Below are 20,264 nucleotides of genomic sequence, written 5' to 3' on the forward strand. Positions count from 1 at the left end.
TTTTATGGCTCAATTAGCATCAAGATAAATTTTTATGATTTGCTACCGTTGTTGGCTATGAAAAAAAGTAAAAAAAAAGAAGTATAAAATAAACTTACATCACATTCATGGGATGTACAATACATATATGTACCGTATATTTTTTTCAATATAAAAATGAAGTCATCGGTAAATTTATAGGACAGATACAACATACACAACACATTGATGGAATACGTGCTGTAAATTTTTAAATATGTAGCATGCGAGGAAGCGGCATTGAATGGGGGAAAAATTGTATGTCCCGAGTGACATAAATGAAGATGGGTCCATCTAGGATCTCCTATGGAAGGTATCTAATGGAAGTCGCAACCGTCAGGCTTCCATATGGCTGGCAGATCTGTGTGTCTTCAATATGGCTGCCAAATCCGAATAGCTTTCTATTAGGCTATCAAATCCATATAGCTTCCCATTAAGCTGCCAAATCCGTATGGCTAGAAATTAAGCTGATAAATACGAGTGCCTTCCATACGGCTGCCAAATTTGTGTTGCTTCTTTATGACTGCCAAACCCATGTAACTGGCAAAACGCTGTCAAATTTATGTGAGATACAAATGGTTGCCAAATCTTTGTGACATGTAAATGCTGCCAAATCCGTATGACTTACAAATGGCTGACAAATCAATGTAACTAACAAATGGCTATCATACCCAAGGAACTCGCAAATAGCTGCCAAATCCGTAAATATTGCATGTGATTGCCATGTCCATATGACATTCAAAAGGCTGCTAAATTCATGTGTCTTGCTAATGACTGCCAAATTCGTGTGACTTGCAAGTGACAGAAAAATCCGTGTGGCTTGCAAGTGGCTGAAAAATCCATGATGCTTACAAATGGCTGCCAAATCAGCGTTGCAAGACAGTCAAAACCGTGTGGCTTCGATATAGCTGCCAATTCGTTGTGACTTCAATATGGCTGTCAAACTCATGCGGCCTGTTTCACTAAAGTGGATTAACAATTTCGAAAATTCCTGCCAATTCTGTGTGGCTTGCTAGTGGCTGTCAGATCCGTGTGTCTTCTTTATGGCTCAGTGTTAATTTTGATATGGATTCTAAATCCGTGTGACTTCCAAATGACTTTCAAATTCATGTGGCTTCCGTGGAGCCTTGAAAACTCCATTACGGATCGTCCCTTATTTGTGTAGCTCGGGCTTGATTCTGTTAAAAATAAAAAAACTTCGAATCTCACATTTTTTAATGGTCTTCGTGAATATCAAAGCGCGAAAATTTATCGATGAATGTTTTGACATAACTGACATGAAGTAAAGAAAAAAAAAGTACACAGCATAACATTTGATTTATAAATATTGAGATGTATAAATATGAAATTATATGAGAGAGAAAAAAAAAACTTCATCATTGAGTTAGAAAAAGTAAAATAATTTTCAATTTATCATCATGCATACATAAAGTTTCATTTACTTTCAAAGGAAACATAAATGAGCAAAAATTGTACAAAGTTTTTTCGTGCGTGAAAAATTTTGCTTTTCATAGTATTTTATGTGAAAAAATTCTTTTTGTAATTATTTGCTGTTTAGGAAACATATTTCGTGTAATTTATGCTTTTGCAGGGGGTCGGTCCGGATCGTTCGTCGAATTTGTTTGAAATTTTGATTTTTGGCTGTCAATATCAGTTACTAGTGGTTTTGCATATGGATTCCAGATAATCCAGAGTGTAGTTTCCATTAATAGCTCTTAACTAGTTACAATCCTTGTGATTTCATTGCTAGGTCTGCCTACAAGGATATACTTCATGAGTGGATAAACTACCCAAGTGTAACTTATGTAACTCGTGGCAAGATTCTGATAAGAAAATCAAAAAAACTAGCCTGAGTGGACAAAAATACGTTTTAATAGTCTTTGACTATATCACAACGTTAAGTGCTAATTTATCGATGGAATGTTTATGACATAACTGGCTATGACGCTAAAGTAAATTCGAGCAGTATAAATATACCTAGCAATAGAGACACATTTGCAATCGGTTATAAATCGCTGGATGTATAAATATGAAATCTATATGGGAGTATGCCAATTATTCAATGAAGCTTCATAAATTAGTCTTGACCTGTGATTGAACTCACGACCTTTGCCACGTGCTGGATGACAGTTCACTCACCATTTTTGCATAACTTATCAATCTGTCCTATACAAATGCATATTCATCAAAGTTTTGCCATTTTTACTTTCAAAGGAAACATGAAGATGAGCAAATATTTTGTACAAAGTTTAAGCTTCGACCATCAAATGGAAAGCATTTTGTAGCAACTTAGGCTCCAAGGAGTATTTTATGCTTGAACATGGCATACATTCTTTTTGGAATTATTGTGCGATGTTTAGTGAAACAGGTTATTTCAGACCGTCCAACAAGCAACCTCCTTTAAAACTTTAAGACAAATTAAAAACACGCCAAAATTCTTCACAGCAACAAGACTCACAATCCTCATTTCATATTCTCCATTTCAATTACAATTTCTGTGCATGTCTACATGTCCCTCATAATTTTTTTTGTTCTTTTTCCATAACATCATGTCTAAATATAAAATGGTTGGATAAAAGAGAAAGTTTTGAATACAAAAAAAATCGCACGAACGATAAAAAAGAAAAAGTTTTTATTTTGTCAAGACAAGAGAAATTCTTTTTCATAATGGAATTGCCATCATCATGAACATAACAATTGTTGAGCTTGACGATACATTGAGATGAATGAGTTAATAAAAAAAATAATAATTTGCTGGGGAATTTTTCTGTATTTTTATCGATATGAAAAAATTGTGGACTGCAGAATGGACAAAGGAAATTCTTTATCGTGGATGCAGGCTTACGGAGAATTTAAAAGCTGAGTTCAGGAAAATTCCATTAGGTATCAAAGTTGATTATACATTGCTTTAAGAGTACGAAATATTTCAATCTACTTCTTCTTCTGTCTTTATTATCTCATCAAAAAATGTTCAATTTTCATCCCGGGTGACAAAAATGAAGATGGATCCGTTGCGTAGCATTTATGGCTTTGCTTTGAGAGCATAAACTTGTGCTTAAGGCTCTTAAAGCTCTTTTACGAACACTAAATCGACGTTGTCTTCGTGTGTCCTCGAGCATTATATCCTTGTGGCAATATACCTAGCAATTGAGCCACATGCTTATGCAAAAATTGGTTCGGTCTTTAAAAGCTCCGCTGGCAGTATTCAGGTTCTGTCAGCTCGGCATCTGTGAATTTCAGCTTCTTATCTGTCTTAATATTATGTTCAATGAAGCTTCATATTTGATGATTTTGTCATTACCTGTGAGTTATGAACTCACAGCCTTTGCCAAATGCTGGATGACATGCATAAACTCACCATTTCTGCATAACTTATCAATCTGTCCTATACAAATAGAAGAAGATCTCTCAGAGTTCATTGCCATTTTCAATATTTCTCCCTTAAAAATGTCTCAACTTGCATAAACTTGACCAGAGGTGGGGAACTTTTTATTTTTGAGGCATACCTTGTTAGTAAGCTTCGACCATCAAATGGAAAGCATTTTGTAGCAACTTAGGCTCCAAGTTGGAGCATCGTTCCATAAATATACTTCGACCAAATCCTCACATGGCATACAGTTCAAGACTTTTTCGGAATTTTGTGACGATGCATATGACTATGCCGCGGCAAATGTTCAGAAAATTCTGTTTTCTACCCCCCAGAAACCAGACACTGAAGCAAGAAGCAAGCTAAATAAGAATAAATACTATAAAGCATATTATACTATAAACATAATTTAAATCTACATCATAAATTCATACATACGACATGAATACTAGAAAATTGATTAGATTATCTAAATTTATATGCGATTATGTATGTCAATTGCAAATCACAACATCAAGTCATGAGCTGTCTCTAAGCAGAGTCGAAAATAAACTCCACTTTTTCTGTCACTTATTCATAATTCTTTTGCTAGCGTGAGATCATCGGACAATAGAGCATGCAAGTTCACAGATAGATAGATATATATGCAAAGACAGCATAATAAAGTTGTCATAATATTATGAACGAGACAAAATAAAAAAAAAAGTTGGAAAATAGAACATGATAATAGATTTTTTTGTGTGATCCTTTTATAAATAAATTGTTGATGTGAGTTGGACATTGTTATGGACGAAAATTCTCTCGTTTTTCTCATATTTAGAAAATAATTTTTGTTAAACATGTTGGATAATAATTCGGATATTTATATGTTTCAGGCGAGAATAAAACATAAAACTTTCCATAATTTAGTTTGTAAAATTTTCTTCTTACTTACTTACTTTGGTATACAGATCATGATCCAAAAAGTCGCCTGAAGCTGCAGTATGGGACAAACTTGCCAATTTCAAGTTTATTGCTATCTCTATGACAGGCTCCAAGACGTCCAGCTCTTTTTAAAAGTCAGCTTTGAAGACCTTAATTAATGGGCTTTCCTCATAATAACATGCCCAGCCCATCGCAACCTGTTGATTATACAATATGCATCCCTAAAGAGCTACGAAATTTTGCATTATCCTACCTGAACAGGTCACCTTCTTTCTTAGTGCCAAAGATTTCTAAGAATTATTTCATCGAAGACAACAGCATTTTCATCCGAAGTTTTCCATGATTCCGAGCCATACAGACACGTAAATGTCTTGACAGAAGGATCTCGAGTTGCTTAGACTTGTATGGACTTCACTTTGGCTGCCAAAATCCTTCGCTTAATTTCCATTGTCGTGTCGAAGGCTCTGATAAAGCTCCCAGGTATACAAACTCGTTTATGAAACCTTATCACCAATAAATGTGAGCCGACCAGCTTCCTTGTCTTTCCGTTTGGCCATCCAGAATGGCTATCAAATCCATGGCGGCCGATTCCATGTTGGTGCTTTTTCCATTTTGGAAAAGACGTTTGACAGGATATTCCTTCCAACAATGTCCACATTAAGTAGCTCCGTTGACTTAGTAAAGAAGTTCCCTTTATTCCAGGCCAGCTCTTTGTCACTTCAGGGCGATATTAAACAGGTTTGACAACTCATCAGCTTTCTTATCCTGTCTTAATCAAACAAGCTTGAAATTGAGCCTTGGACCTTCACGCCACACGATTCTTGCAGAGTCGCTCTAAGATTATCAACTTATGCGGAAAGTTGAACTCTTGATGTGAAGTCCCTATGTCAATTGAATCGTATGCCGCTCGGAAATCAATGAAGAGATGATGCGTTTCAACCTTCATCGTAGCTCTTCTGGACAATTTGCATGCCAAATTTGGTCCGAGGTCGATCGCTGATTAGAAAACAGCCTAAAATTACTTAAGAACTCTTCCACAAGATCAATGTATTAGATCACTTTGAGGACTTTGTACGCTGAAGGCAGGAGGCAAGTCCCTTGCAGTTGGAAAACGTCATCTTACATCCCTTCTTATTATCGGGAATATCACAAGTCATCCATTCGACGGCAAAACTGTCCAGATACAATCAGGTATGAAGGGTATTAATAAGCTCATCACATCCGGTCTTGAAGAGCTCTGCTGGCAGGTTGTCAATACCAGGAGCTTTAATATTTTTGAGGCACTGATTGCCGCTGCTAATAATGGAGGCTCGAACTCCTTCCCATCCTCAATATCATACGGGTGTCTTGACAGTACAGCAGTGTCCTCCACTCCATCATTGAGCGAGCTCATTGAAATGCTCCTTCCATCGTTCCAGGACTCCATCCTTATCGCACACTAAACTGCCATCCTTTCTTCTATACCGAAACTCTTGGATGGAATGACTTTTTCGCCGTTTATGGCTTTATAAATTTTCTGGACTCATTTGAGCTGTGCGCTTCTTGTACATCGCTTACCGACTTTTAAATCATATGCTCTTTTCTTCCAAATCTCTTTTTGAAGTTTCCTTATTTCTTCTGATACTCTCCCTTTTCTGGCATCACTCGCTGAAAGCTTGCTCACATTATCGTCAAACCAGGTGTTCCTCTTGATTGCTGTATACCAATAGTGTCAATTTTCTAAAGCTTGATTTAATAGCTTCACGGCAATGCTCCCAATGATCACATCCTGATTTTGCGTGGTATCGTTCCTTTAACATCTTGTTGAACGCCAACTTGCAATCCCTATGCTGAGCTTTGCAACATCAAGCGCTTACATGTAGTTAGTCTTTCCATTACATGATGCGAGCTCTATTCTAGCAAGGTGGTCCGAGAAATGATGATGACGATGTCTTTCCAAGCACCCTGCGTACGTATTTTCGATGCAGCCTCCTATCAACTAATCTTTTCAAATGCGAGCTACTTTTGCCTCCTGGAGACAGCCACGTCGCTTTGTGAATGGTCTTGTGCTCAAAGAATGTCGAGCTCACAACCATGTTTAACGATGCTGCAAAGTTTATTAGCCTCACTCCATTCTCGTTCGATACATTGTGTAGACTAAAACCTCCAATCGTTGGTTTGAAGATTTTCTGAGCATTTAAGTCGCCGATGACGATTTTGATGTCATTTCGCGAAGCTGTCATATGCTTTGTACAATTGACATCAAAATGAGTCCTTTCATCATCAGGTCTTTCATTGTGTGGTGCGTGCACATTTATGACTGCATGTAGTTGAAGAACTTGCCCCTGACTCTAGTATGCATATTCTTCATTGACTAGCCTTCCAGTCCAAAAGTCTGGCCCATTTGGGACAATGAAGCCAGTGCAAAGCTTTTCGTTCCAGACTAGATAGATTGTGAATCGTTGGCACTCGAAAACTTGTTGGCCGACCCATTTGGTCTCTTGTATGGCTGTTATATTGCACTTGTAATGTCGCAATTCAAGAACTAAAGTTGATAACGAACGGTCCTGAGAGCGTTCTCACGTTCCAGCTGTTAAGTTTTAAATCATTAATCCGTTGTGTTTGTTGGACATTGTTATGGACGAAAATTCTCTCGTTTTTCTCATATTTAGAAAATAATTTTTGTTAAACATGTTGGGTAATAATTCGGATATTTATATGTTTCAGACGAGAATAAAACATAAAACTTTCCATAATTGAGTTTGTAAAATTTTCTTCTAGCATAGACAAAATTTATTTAAGCTCTTTTTTTTGAGGATTTTGAAACAACAAAAAATTATCAAAAAACTTTATGTTGTTTTGGATATACAAGCATTTCAAATGTACACAAACATTTTTGACTCTCATCTACGTGCAATGAACGTAGTGAAACAAATAAAGGAAGACAAAAAAGTTCAAAAATATGCTTTGATAACTTTTATGCTTGCATCTATAGAGCATTAGATGTATATCATACAATCAAATCCAGAAGGATTTAGATATCAGATTGATAATTGTTAGGGCAGCTGTTTGGTGGTTAACGGAGTCACCAGTAATTTCTAAAGGATTTCTAAATATTCGAATGATTCAAATGACCCCCAATTTGACTAGAATCTCAATTTCATGATTCCTGAAAACCTTCAAAAACAGCACAAAATTGTTGATCGATCAAAAATTGTACTCCAGACTGGCATGACTCTTAATTGGTCTCAGATTCAATTTAAATTCGGAACCATGTCAAATTCAGACTAGCCTTAGTCGATTTGTGCTGTTCTAGCTTATAATATACATTCTGACTTTTCACATTTACTTACTTTAATAAATTCAGAGTTCAAAGTCAAGTCTACCCTACTTGCAGCCATTTAGATCAATTGAGGAAAAATAGGCCTAATTTCTGGAGTCTCCAAACAAATTTAAACAAAAAATCTTGAAATTCTGGCAATTATCAAGCAGTTAAAGACAAATCAGCTTGAATTTCATTCCAAAAGACCATATTGAGTTGATCCGATTGCAAAAAAAATTAGTCTAATTAAGTCGACTTCAACAAATCCAATTTAAAACTGTAAACAGGGCTGTATATAAATCTAAAGTTCTCGAATTTAAATTTTTCACTTACAACTGAAAGTTAGACATTAAGTGCCATCAAATACAAACTTATTACCTCACTTTCAATCTCCTGCAACAAAAATGTAACGATTCCACTTGGATTCCACTCAGTTACTGCACATTCATACCAAACACATCACAAAGAAATCAATCACTCAGTAGAAATTTTCAATTTATTCAAACTATTCAACAAAATTGAAAAATAAAAAAAGAGACATACTGTTTGATATAAATCATCTCATTTGAAATGTACAAAATTCATTTTAAAAAGTACAAAAAAAATCAAACAAATCGTGAGTGAGAGATATGACAGCATCACATAAACATGTGATAAATCAGTTGGATATGTAGGATGAGATGATAGTTTTTATAAAAGTTTTAACGCGCACATAATTTAAAAATGGTGATTATGTGTGAGGTATGGTAAATGGTGTAGTTTGGTGATGGAATAATGACAGCTGAATATGAGGATAGAGAATTTATGCAAATTAGGCGACAAAGCTAGGAACAGAAACTGATGGAAAGCTTTTTGTTGTAACCAGAGCTCGAAATTAAGTCGAATTTTATATGTAATAGTCTATTTGACATGAATTTCTACCTGAAAGGCGCACGAACTTGAAAAATCGAAAAATCGGCGTTACTCTTACTTCGGGTTGGATTTGGGAAAATGCGTCATCACGATAGAGTCACGCTGGCCAGTAGACACTATATTCCGACTTTTTCACGCCTAGGACCTTGGGTTTAGTAGGCTTCGCGCTCTTTTGTGTTCTAATTGTATCTCAAAGCAGGGAATCAGACTCTATTACTGGTTCTGTCATCAAATTCTTATATGATGTCACTAAAATTTTATAAAGAGTCGAATCGACTCAAGGTCAACTTATTTGCACATAATCCTAGTCAATTTAGAGCTCTAGCTGAAACTTAAGGTTTTTTCTGGGTCACCGCTAAAGTAAACCGCAAATGTATCCTGATGTCTGATTTTGATCCACTTTTATAGCGAAAAATGCAGTTCTCCGCATTGTGCTGCTCGGGAAATTGGATAAGAATCAAGAAAAAGGCTTAAAAATGATCAATTTCATATTATTCTGGAGACTTAAAAGTGGACTAGTCAACGACCATCCCAATATTATTTTTGAGAACCATCAAACATATTAAACTCCAATTTCAACAATGTCATCCAACATCATGTTTATGTAAGACACTCAATTATTCATGAGTTATATTTAAACATTAATCCTAAACAAACAGCCATTGTGCTCTCTCCGAAAATTCACAATATCCCATAAAAATCACCATCAGTTATTCCGGGGACAAATCATATGATATGATGATGACGATATCATTTTTCCATACACAAAAAAAAGCAGCAGTCTTTTTTCACCGATGACACAGAAACAAAAAAAAAATTATTTTTTTCATAGCTTTTTTTGTGATATGTTTATGCAAATAAGAGACATCAGTTGGGATGGATACAATATGGTGCCAGAAATGTTTATTTTTTGAATAGTTTACTCTAGATTTTTTAACTCATTGATTATTATTTTTTTGGGATTTTTTGAAGCGGCAAATATTTTTTTATGTTCTGAATGTTTTTTTGTTGGAAGTTGAATTTTTTAAAATTAGCAGATAAGAGAAAATAATCGATGAAATGCTGAAAGGCTTGTTAAAACACAACAGCAAATTGTGAGTATTATTTTTGTAAAACATGGAATTTGTGGGGTAAGTATTGAACATTTTGTACATATTAGAAAATATTCGAGCGACTTACATAAAGTGTCTGCGGTATTATGTCAATTTATTAGAATTATTGCCTCAAATTGAATGCGGACAGTTTAGGTGACAATTACCAAAATGTGACAAAATTGCAAAAAATCTCAAACTTTATCATTTGAGCTGTTCACCTCCTACCCTAAATAATTTTCATGTCAATCACAATTCGTATGAAAAAATGTTAAGTCTTGAGCAAAATAAATGAAAAAAGCTCAGTCACAACTCATTTGTGACTTTTAAGCATAAATTTTTGAAATTTAACAATTTTTATTATATTTACAACTTTTAAGATAATGTTTGATGCTGGCAAAATACATATCATTCCTGATCGAAGTTGTTTACAAGTTCATCTGTGCTTGTATTTTTATTTGATTAAAGTCATTTGATTTGAAAAATATAAACGGAGATGACCTTGTTAACAATCTAATCTTAACTTAACCATTATAAGAGTTTCGCTTTTGCCCAAATTTGGAAGCCTGCTACACGGCACCAGATGGCTAAAATTCTAAGAATTATTCCCTGACAAACACTTATATCAGCATTAAACTGAGACATCTCCCAACATTTTTAGTAAAATTTTTCCTAAAAGTGCTTTATTGCTGAACATTATACAAAAATACACCATTGTGCCTTACTAACTTAATGCACAGAGCTTGAAATCAACTCGAATCTGGTATGAAAATATTTATTGAAGCTTTCTCAATCTTATATAAATTTGAAGACGTCGCTAAGTTCTATAATTAAATAAAACGATTGAGTTAACTTCGCTGGTCAGAATCAATGCCTTTTTTGATAGCGTTTATAGCTGGATCCTTATGGTTTCTTTTTGAAAATTACAAACACCAAGTGTGTTATTATCAAAAGCTGAGCTTGAAGTCAACTTAAATTTTGCATTCGAGTCAACTCAACTTCTCACAAAAATCTAGTCGACTCTAAGCTATATTCAAAAGTATCCAAAATCATTAAAAATCCTCAAACTTCTCAAAACTCAATTAAATTTCAAAACTCAGCAAAACTCTTTAACAATTCAAAATTTCAATGACATCAGCCTTCGAAAAAAAGTCTAAAAGTTACAATATTATTTGTTTAGGGAGTCGTTCATGTAGGAAGAGAACAAAAAAATCCTCAAAAAATAAGAACATTTTTGTGTACTGATAAACAAAAAGCATGTCTCATTAATTTCTTTCGCAGGAAATTATTCTCTTTTTTTTCGTAAATATTATATTTCATATTAAAACAATGTCTACACACGTACACGTGCGGATTACAAGATTTAAAGGAACAAGTAGAAGAGAAGGAACAAAAAAATTAAACCTTTACATAAATATGCATGAAAGAAAAATTATCTTTAAACCCAATTTATCAGAATAAGAAGAAATTTTTGGAAAGTAAGCACAAAAAAAATGTAGAAAAATTTTTCACTGAAATGTAAATAAGAATTTTGAGATATTGTGGAGATTGTTATAAGCATGTGTGTAATATTTTTGGAATGCAGTGGTATTTCTGGGTGCTAAAAGTTACGAAAAACTGTGGAATTGCTTTAGAAATCGAATGGATTTTAGCTGAAAATTCTGAAAAAATGCTTTCAATTGTGCAAGTTAAGCTATGAATAGAGTGTGGATTGGATCCGCAGCTTCGGAAATTGCTTTGTGTGATGAAAATAATTTTATAGGATTTCAAGCGTTTCTTTTTATCTGACTGTAAAAGTATAGTTCCATTATAACGGATTTCTAGTAAGACTCAAATAAACATTGCATGTTCTATGGATATTATGCTTTCACGAAATTCTGGTCCCGATACATTTTCGGGATCGGGACCGGGATTGAAATTTTCGGTATCCCGAGATATCCCGGTCCCGATAGCGAGAAAGCGTAATGCATATATGAATCATACATTTTCTGTATCTATTTTACCACTGTCCTCGCAATGATATGTCATTTGGCGTTCATTACAGGATTTCAATTAGGCGACTATCCTACGGTATTAATAAAAGAACTTTAGTGAAGCGTTTTTCATTTATGTCGTTCGAGTATGTAAGAGAAGGGTGTTGGTTTAAAATTTTGCTACGGAGTTCAAAGCGCTTCGATCAAGGTTGGGAAAAGGATGTCTAAAACGGTATTTTTTTGCAAAATATTCGTGCGGTTTCTTACTTCACTTGCTGAACGACATAAATCGCTTGCTGAATTAAGCAATTTATTGCGACATAAATCCAAAATAAAACACATTTTTAACACAATATTTTCAACATTTCTGCTACTTAAACCTTCAATTATTGTATATTCTCAATATCCACATTCCCTAAAAATTCACAAAAATTTAAAAAAATCTCCAGCGTAGTTTTATTTTTTCCAATTAAAAGCAACAGCCAGAAACTTCAACAATTACAAAATAATTGTGTACATAAACACAATTATGTTAATTTCATGACCATCTCTTGTGTAATTAACAAAAAAAGAATCACAATCTCAATCTTTTGTGAATGTAGGAACAAATTTAGGGAATATGTAAAATCTCAACATAAAAATTCCTTTTTTTTGTATCATTTCTGTTAACAACATCCACTCCAACCCTTTTTTTCCATCCACACAATTCTCTTTCTTCCTAAAACATGCCCCCAAGTAAATATTTTACATGTGCCTAATAAGAATAAGAAAAAAAGACAAACAGCAAGCAACATCATTCCATATTATAATAATAATAAGTAATAACACTTTCATTCATTCACAAAAAGGAATGGAATGGAAGCGACTGAAAAATATTTTTTTCATCTTCATTTGAAAATGGCATATCATTTTAGTGTCATAAAGGGAAGAATAAGTAGAATTACAAGAACAAGGAATGAAATGGAAGTGAATTGTACCAAAAAGAACACATGTAGGTCAACATAAAAATGAAATACGATTATTACTCTTCTTCCTCCCTTTTTGCCATTTTTTTGCCAGTTTTCGTGTTTTTATTGACAGTAGGTGGGAACTTTTTGAGTGGATTTAGCACCTCTGCCAGATGAGATTTGAGTGGATGATGGAGCGGTTGAAAATATGGAGAAATTGAACAGAGACACAATTGTGTCGTGTAAGGATTATTTAGTACGTTAACCGCATAACGATTGAGATCAATAATAAAATATTGTCAGCATTGAAATTGATGCGCACTATATGAAAGCAATTATTTGCGCAATCATTTTGTGTCACATGAATAATTTGTCACACAACAGTTGCGTGCCATTTAAAACTATTATCTACGCAACAGTCACATGCCTTATAAAACTATAACATGCGCCACAACTGTGTCATTAAAATTATTTTCAGCAAAGCAACTATGTGCTATATAAAATTAATCTGCGCGCAATGGTCACGTGCCATGTATTTCAAACTCAACTGTTGTATACCATCTTAAATTATTCTTTGAGCATCAGTTGCGTGACATATTCTCTACGCAACAGTTGCATGCCATGTAAAACTATACTCTCTGCGCATTTGTGATATGCCATGTAAAACTATTTTCAGTACTCTAAACTCATCACAAAAAATTATTCTCAACACAACAGTGTGTGACATATAAAACTGATCATTGTGCAACGGTTGCGTACCATTTAAAACTATTCTCTGCTTAACAGTTGCGTGCCATATAGAAATATTATCTGCGCAACGGTTTGAGTGCCACATAAAACTATTCTCAATTAAACAGTTGCAAGCCATATGCAACTTTTTTCCAAGCTACCGAAGCGTACTATATGAAATTATTTTATGAGCAACAGTTGCATGCCACATAAATATATTTGTCGTCCAATAGTTGCTTGCCAATATTTTTTCAACACAATGATTTTCAAGCCTTTTTCAAACTATCCTCCCAAAGAGGCTTCCAGTTGCATTCCAGAAATAGTTGCGCGATACATAATTGTTATTCTCAGCAATAGTCCTCCAATTTCATCCCTAATTACATCTCTGTTTTCAATCACAAATATAGAACTCACTCAGTACTTCAAAAACATTCGTAATTTGATACACAAGGCATTCCAAAAATAAAAACAACAAAACCGCAATTCCATCCCTTGGCACTTTCTGAAATTCCACAATTTATTTATGAAAAATAGACGTAATAGCACAAAATATTCAAGCGATAGACAGTAAAAAGAAAGAAAATTTTTTTCTCGCTATGGAATTTCACATCACGGTTAAGCATTCTTTTTTTGTTTTTCTCCTCTCTATCTCTCTCGGTAGCTCTGTGTACTGTACATAACGGCATAAGAAGCCATTCACATATATTGAATGTTTATAGTCACTGTTTAATATAAATTTACTCACTCACTTCGTTGCCTTTACGAAATTTTCTTCTTCACCACCTCGATTGAGGCAGGGTTGCAAAACAGGAAGATGTGCCAGGCAAAAACCGTACAAATTCTTGATAATTTGTATGGTTTTGTAAGGCAAAGATGCAAAACAGGCAGCTGTGACAGGCAAAAACCATACAAATTCTTGATAATTTTTATGAATTTTAAAGCAAAGCTACAACACAGGCAGAGTTGTACAAAGGTAAGGCAGAGTTGGAAAACAGGCAACTGTGATCAGGCAAAAACCGTACAAATTCTTGATAATTTGTATGGATTTGTAAGGCAGAGTTGCAAAACAGGCAGCTGTGACAGGCAAAAACCGTACAAATTCTTGATAATTTGTATGGATTTATGAGAAAACCCATACAAATTATCAAGAATTTGTACGGTTTTTGCCTGTCAAAGTTGCCTCTTGGCAACTCTGAATTGAGGATGAAACATCCTTTGCCTTTTACACAACTTCATGTGAATTTAGCAATAGGAGAGATGATACAGAATAGAATAGGAATAAAGTAAATTGAATTACATTATGTAAGTGTGTATATCTATTTATTATATTTGCGCGATGTTGCCTCTTCATTTCTTGATTGAATTTTATTATTTGGCATTGAAGGGAGTACAATAAGAATACAACTTTGCCTTTACTGGATTATATCACTATGTATATCTTATTGACGTAAACACGCGAAGGCATTGTGTGTAGAGTAATAGAACCCTGAATACGACAGATGATGATTTTGAAGGTGCACTTTTGTATTTTTTGAGAAGATTTGGAGAAGATTTTATTTTTCTGTTGGGGTTTTGGATGTTTGCTTTGTGTTGTTGTCTGTTTTTATCTGTTTTGTATCTTTTTAAGGGTGAAATCGATCGACTTTTTGGAGGGAGTCAACTAAGATGATTTAAATTGTGTGGATACTTCATTGTGTCACGAAATGATTCAATGGCAATGTCTATCAAATCTGTTAAAGGCCCTTGATTAAACTGCATTATTCCATGATCTACATTCTAGACCTTTGTGAACTCTAGATCTAAGATTGGTAATTGAATTATTTTAGAATTTCAATAAACAATATAATTTTCAAATACAAAAAAAAAAAAAAAAAAATTCAATACCTAAATGGCACTTTGTTGGTTAATGTCTGCCTAACCTTTCAAATTGAATGGAAGTATTTCTCTAAATCTAGAATACAGCGATTTTATCAACAGTAAAATGCGACGATTAATGGCGTAGATATCGAGCAGAGGGCGAAACTCCAGAAACAATCACTACCAGAGGATGTCTGGTCAAAAATTCCAAAATTCTTCAATTCATGTGATTATTCCAATCAAAACTGGCTTAACTGCTATTTATGGGATCAAACTTAGTGTATATAAGCATTCATTCTACCTCACATTGACTTGAGCATACGTCAATTCAATTCATGTTTTACATGAATTTTCTAGGGATGTTCAATGCATATGACAGAAAATTAAATTTTAGGATGCATGCACTATGGGCCCTTGGAGTATTATGGTATAACCATTTTTCCACACGCACCCAGCACTTTGTACTGTGCCCATTTTGTATGACTCACCGCTGTTTGATAGCTAACTTTTTTTTCAGGAGATACTTAAAGAGGATGTGAAGAAATTTTGGGGTCCTGTTGGGTGAGTTCTTAATTGTTCTTACTGTCCAAATTCTAAAAAAAAACCAAACCCTCTACTATAGATGGTAGTGGAAATTTCAAAAATTGATGCTTTGACACTTTAGCTCAATCTGTTATTATTAATTCCCAATTTAATCAGTTAACTCCCAAAAAATGCGCCAAAGCCACATAACTCCACATTCCTTTCAAACCCATCTTATTATTCTCTCACTTCTTGGTACTGTTGTGAATTTGAGTTTATGCAAATATTCAGCCACAATCATATCTAATCATAACAAGAATAACATGAAGTCTGTTATTAGTATTTTTATTGAATTTTGTATACTCATGCACCACATGATGTGATATACAAAGTATCTAGGTAGAAATTTGCATATGAAAAAAAGAAGCAGCATAGAACTTATAAAAAGGTAAGAAAAAAGTGTTGAGTAAAGGAAGTTAGAATGATTATTATTAGTGCATATAAGCAGCAAGTAATGTTGTGCCATCTATTTTGTTCATTATACACCCTCAAGTGAGTCTTATACGAGCATCTCTTAAGCTCCTGAAATTTGAACTCTGTAAACAGCTTGTTGACGTCAGCATTTTGTCGTACCTTAATTTGAGACATACTTTTCAATGAAAAATATTTATCGATACATGAAAGCCAAATGAATGCTTTTGATGAATATCATGTAATATATTGGAGAGATGGGAATTAAAAATAAATGAAATTTTTTTTTGATAACCGATATGCTTACAGAAAATTAAATTTTAAAGGTTTCAGAATTGAATATGGGTTTCAATTGGAAATATTGAGTTTCTGGGAGATTGAATGATGATGAATATTCGAAGAAATTTAATGGAAGCTTTCAGGGTCGTGATTTGTAAAGACTTGATTGTGCTTACATATTCTTACTTAAAGTTACTTTACCTAAGTTTAGTGATTTGCTGGTATTTGGCCTGATTACAGCTTTTTTTCCAAGAATATTGCAGACATGGCAGGAGTATTTAAGAAGGGAGAGGGTTATGGGGGTTCAGAGAGAGTCAAAGAAGTTGTGCCAAAGAGGCTTAGGAGTCCCGTTCTGGGGCCCTTTACTAAGCAGAACTCAAAATGAGGAGCCCAAATTTTACACGGAGTCAACTTGACTCGCATTGACTTTTCATTACAAAATCCGAGTTGGCTTCGACTTCTGGACTTTTTATTGACTATTGACCCCAAACCGGGTAGTGGGTGTAGCATATGCAACTGCCAAAGACGCATGCAAATAGGGTGCTTAAGAAAATGTTCCATTTCATGCTATTGTAAAATAGCCTGTTGCAAGACACGGAAAAAAAATATATCATGGCTACTTATGCTAAATAGACAATCTTTTATTTTTTACTGCACACATTGGTGGTCAATCTTTGGCAAAAGTTGCACAGCACACGGTTCATTGTATTTCCAGAAATGTTTGGGAACACACTTGTGTGCCACGACACACATGACCACACCACCACTTATGCTTCCTCGAAATTTCGGTCCTGATAAATTGTCGGGATCATGATTGGGATTGAAATTTTCGGTATCCCTTGATTTCCCGATCCCGAAAAATCTCGAGATATCCCGATAACGAGAAAGCATACCACCATTGTCCTAAACCCTTAAAAGTATCCCCTAATCTCCATTTCTATTCACAAACAAAAACGCCTAAAATATTCAAAATATACTCCTCAAAAATATCATTTCTTCCTCACACGAGACAGCAAGTAAACCATGCGTGGTATAAACACAATGTTATACTTTAACCACACTCATGTCTTTATTATTGTTCAAATATCTACCATTGTCATAAGAAGCATCAAAACCAAAACTTGTCGCTTCAATTTCTACACAACTTGAATTTCCATTAAAGAAACTCTGAACGATACTCAAAATGATAACGTGGATAGGAGTAAGGAGAACAACTTCCTTCAACAAAAAATTGTACAAGAAGTTTTACTCACAGCTTATTAACTGTATTGTGTGAGTTTTGAAAACTTCTAGTTTACAAATAAACGTCAGAAGAAAGAAGTAAGGAAATGGCAAACATGACTTTATTTCAAAACCAGACGAAGGAGGAGGAAGTGAAAAGTTTTAAAACAATTTAATTAAATTATTTCTTGTTTTTCCTATATTCGATGGAAATTATGATGTTTGAATGAGAGGATGGATTGATCACATGGGACTCAAACTTAAAGACTTTGCTTAAGGTGGAAGTTTTCATTTACTTTTCACATTTCCAGGTGTTAAGTGCACTTTTGTATTATGTACTCGATGGTGTATTATTTTAGTATACATGGCAACTTTGTAATACTTTGTTTAAGTTCATGAACTACAGAGGAAGGGGTTTAGTTAGAATTTATATGAAGTTGGACTCAAAACTTTTATTTTCTTATGAATTGATACAAAATTTGTGGGTGTAACACAGGCAGTAGCCTAAGACATTTGCAAGCATGTTGCTCAATCATTATGCAATGCTACATAGGCTAATATTTTAGTTATATTAGTATTGAAGCCTAATTTAGAGGCTGGTTCCATTTAAACTAGTTTGCCCAGATAACTCTTTAAGATACTATTCCTAACAGACAATCAGTAATCACTTTATCAATTCGGATATGCGAAATTTACATTTGCCATATTGCAGACGCTATTCTTCAGATAGTAAAAGGTTTTTGGGGTCAAACATTCCCTTTGTCCTTGTTTCAACTCTAACGGTTTTTGTAGATTTTAAATATAATTCATATCTTTAGCAGAAATTATTTAGAGCAACATACTATTATCTAATAACCAGTATGATAATAAATAAAAACATACATAAAAAGCTTCTTTAATTTGTTAGAGGATGATTTGTTTAAAAAAAAAGTCAATTTCCCGTCATTAAAAATGTCATATCAAATTGATAAATCTCTGATTTTTCCCTTGACATGTGAATATTTGGGTTCAAAAATCGACAAAAAACTTACTTTGCTTGATCAAGATTCTCACAAGAACACATTGTTTTGTTATATTTAAAAACAATCACTTGTCTCTCGCCTTTGAAATTGAATTTCAAGCATTTTTCTATAGCTTAAAATCAGGATTACAGAAAAAATCTCAATTAGATTTTGGGAATGTTTCTAAAGATTTTTGTCTCAAAAACTCTGGAAAACTGAAAAATTATGTATTTGAAGTCTATTTTGACCCAAAGTTCCTCCGATTTTGCCCCCTACTTGGATAAACCCTCAAATATATATATCCTGTCACAAGTCAATGGTCAGAAAATTCATTTAATAGTTTTAAAAAAATGTTTTGACATATAATTCCAAACGCCATCAACTAAATTTAATATCATAAATTCATTCATACGATAATACTTAATATCCAATAGTCAAAAATGCTCTCCCTCCTCAAAAAAAAATTCAAATTTGTTCAACTTCAAAAGATAATAAAAAAATATATAAAAGTTAGTTCGTCTGTAAAATTTTTATATCTTATAACTTTTGGTTCTTCTAATAATAATATCTACTACTGCAATAAAATAAATTTATGAATGTACGCGATTTCAATGAAAAAAAGTGTAAGGAATAACGCATAATACTAAAATTAAGGAGGGAAAATAATGGTAAAAAGACAAGCGCTGGAAAAACTTTTTTCCCACTTTTTTCATTACCAAAAAAAAAAACAAAAACTTTTCTCATTACTCAATAACAGAACATAACATTTATGGCATCAGTTGTGCAACATCCAACGACTTTCTTCCATGTCACATAATCACATGTCACATCACACGTTTGTGTCTTGAATATATCCTTGTGACATGCCACAAGCAGCACGAACGTTAGCAAAAAATTCAAATTTCAAGCAACAACCACAAAATGTGTACATGCTGTGAATTCCATGCCGCACAACACAAGGAGAAAATTTTGTGTCTCGGAAAAGTGCGCAACTTTCGTCATTTTCTATCCATTTCCATACAATTTCCACTACTGCGTCGCACAAAAGAGTGGGGCGTGTAGTCATCAACATGAAGTTGGTGATGTAAAGTTTAGTGGGGACATCCAATGAATGGAAATGAAAGCTTCCAAACTGGAAAAAAAGCACTGGAAATATCCACATCCAGTAGCCTTCATTGGAAAAGTTATTTCAGCATCACTTAACCGTCTTCTTTTGTATTCTCTATCGGAAGCTCATAATGTGATAAAACATCAGCACATAAAGCTGTCGGGAAATCGCGCTCTCGTTTCTGATCAATCACATCAGAAAGAAGTGAAATTTTTTTTTTGTATTTTATATTGTAGTGAGCAGGAAGCATAAAAGACGCAACAGTCATAAATATTCGTGAAAATACCGCGGATCGTTGTTTGAGGTTAAATGACCTCCCGGAGTTAAGCTATTCATAAGTCTATGAATTATTGAATGTTGAGCAATAACTTTTAACCTATTCTATGGCAGCAGCTATTGTCTCTGCACACACAAATGTGAAATAAAAATTTATTCAACAAAAATTGTTTGTTGCTCTTATTTTTTTGTGGCAAGCACCAACAACAATCATGAATAAGTGAAAAATAAAAATGAATATCAAATGATGTTGTTTTGAAAGTTAAG

General features: G+C 34.0%; 1 protein-coding gene across 1 annotated transcript in view; it reads left to right on the forward strand.

Annotated features, from left to right (window-relative positions):
* The window catches only part of LOC139088231 (protein eva-1 homolog C-like), a 281,413-nt gene that overhangs the window by 88,341 nt on the left and 172,808 nt on the right, over positions 1-20,264 (forward strand). The window lies entirely within an intron of this gene.

This window comes from Chironomus tepperi, unplaced genomic scaffold (assembly GCF_022539635.2).
Source record: "Chironomus tepperi strain 1889 unplaced genomic scaffold, CSIRO-AGI_Ctep_v1 contig_12, whole genome shotgun sequence".
Taxonomy (NCBI): Eukaryota; Metazoa; Arthropoda; class Insecta; order Diptera; family Chironomidae; genus Chironomus; species Chironomus tepperi.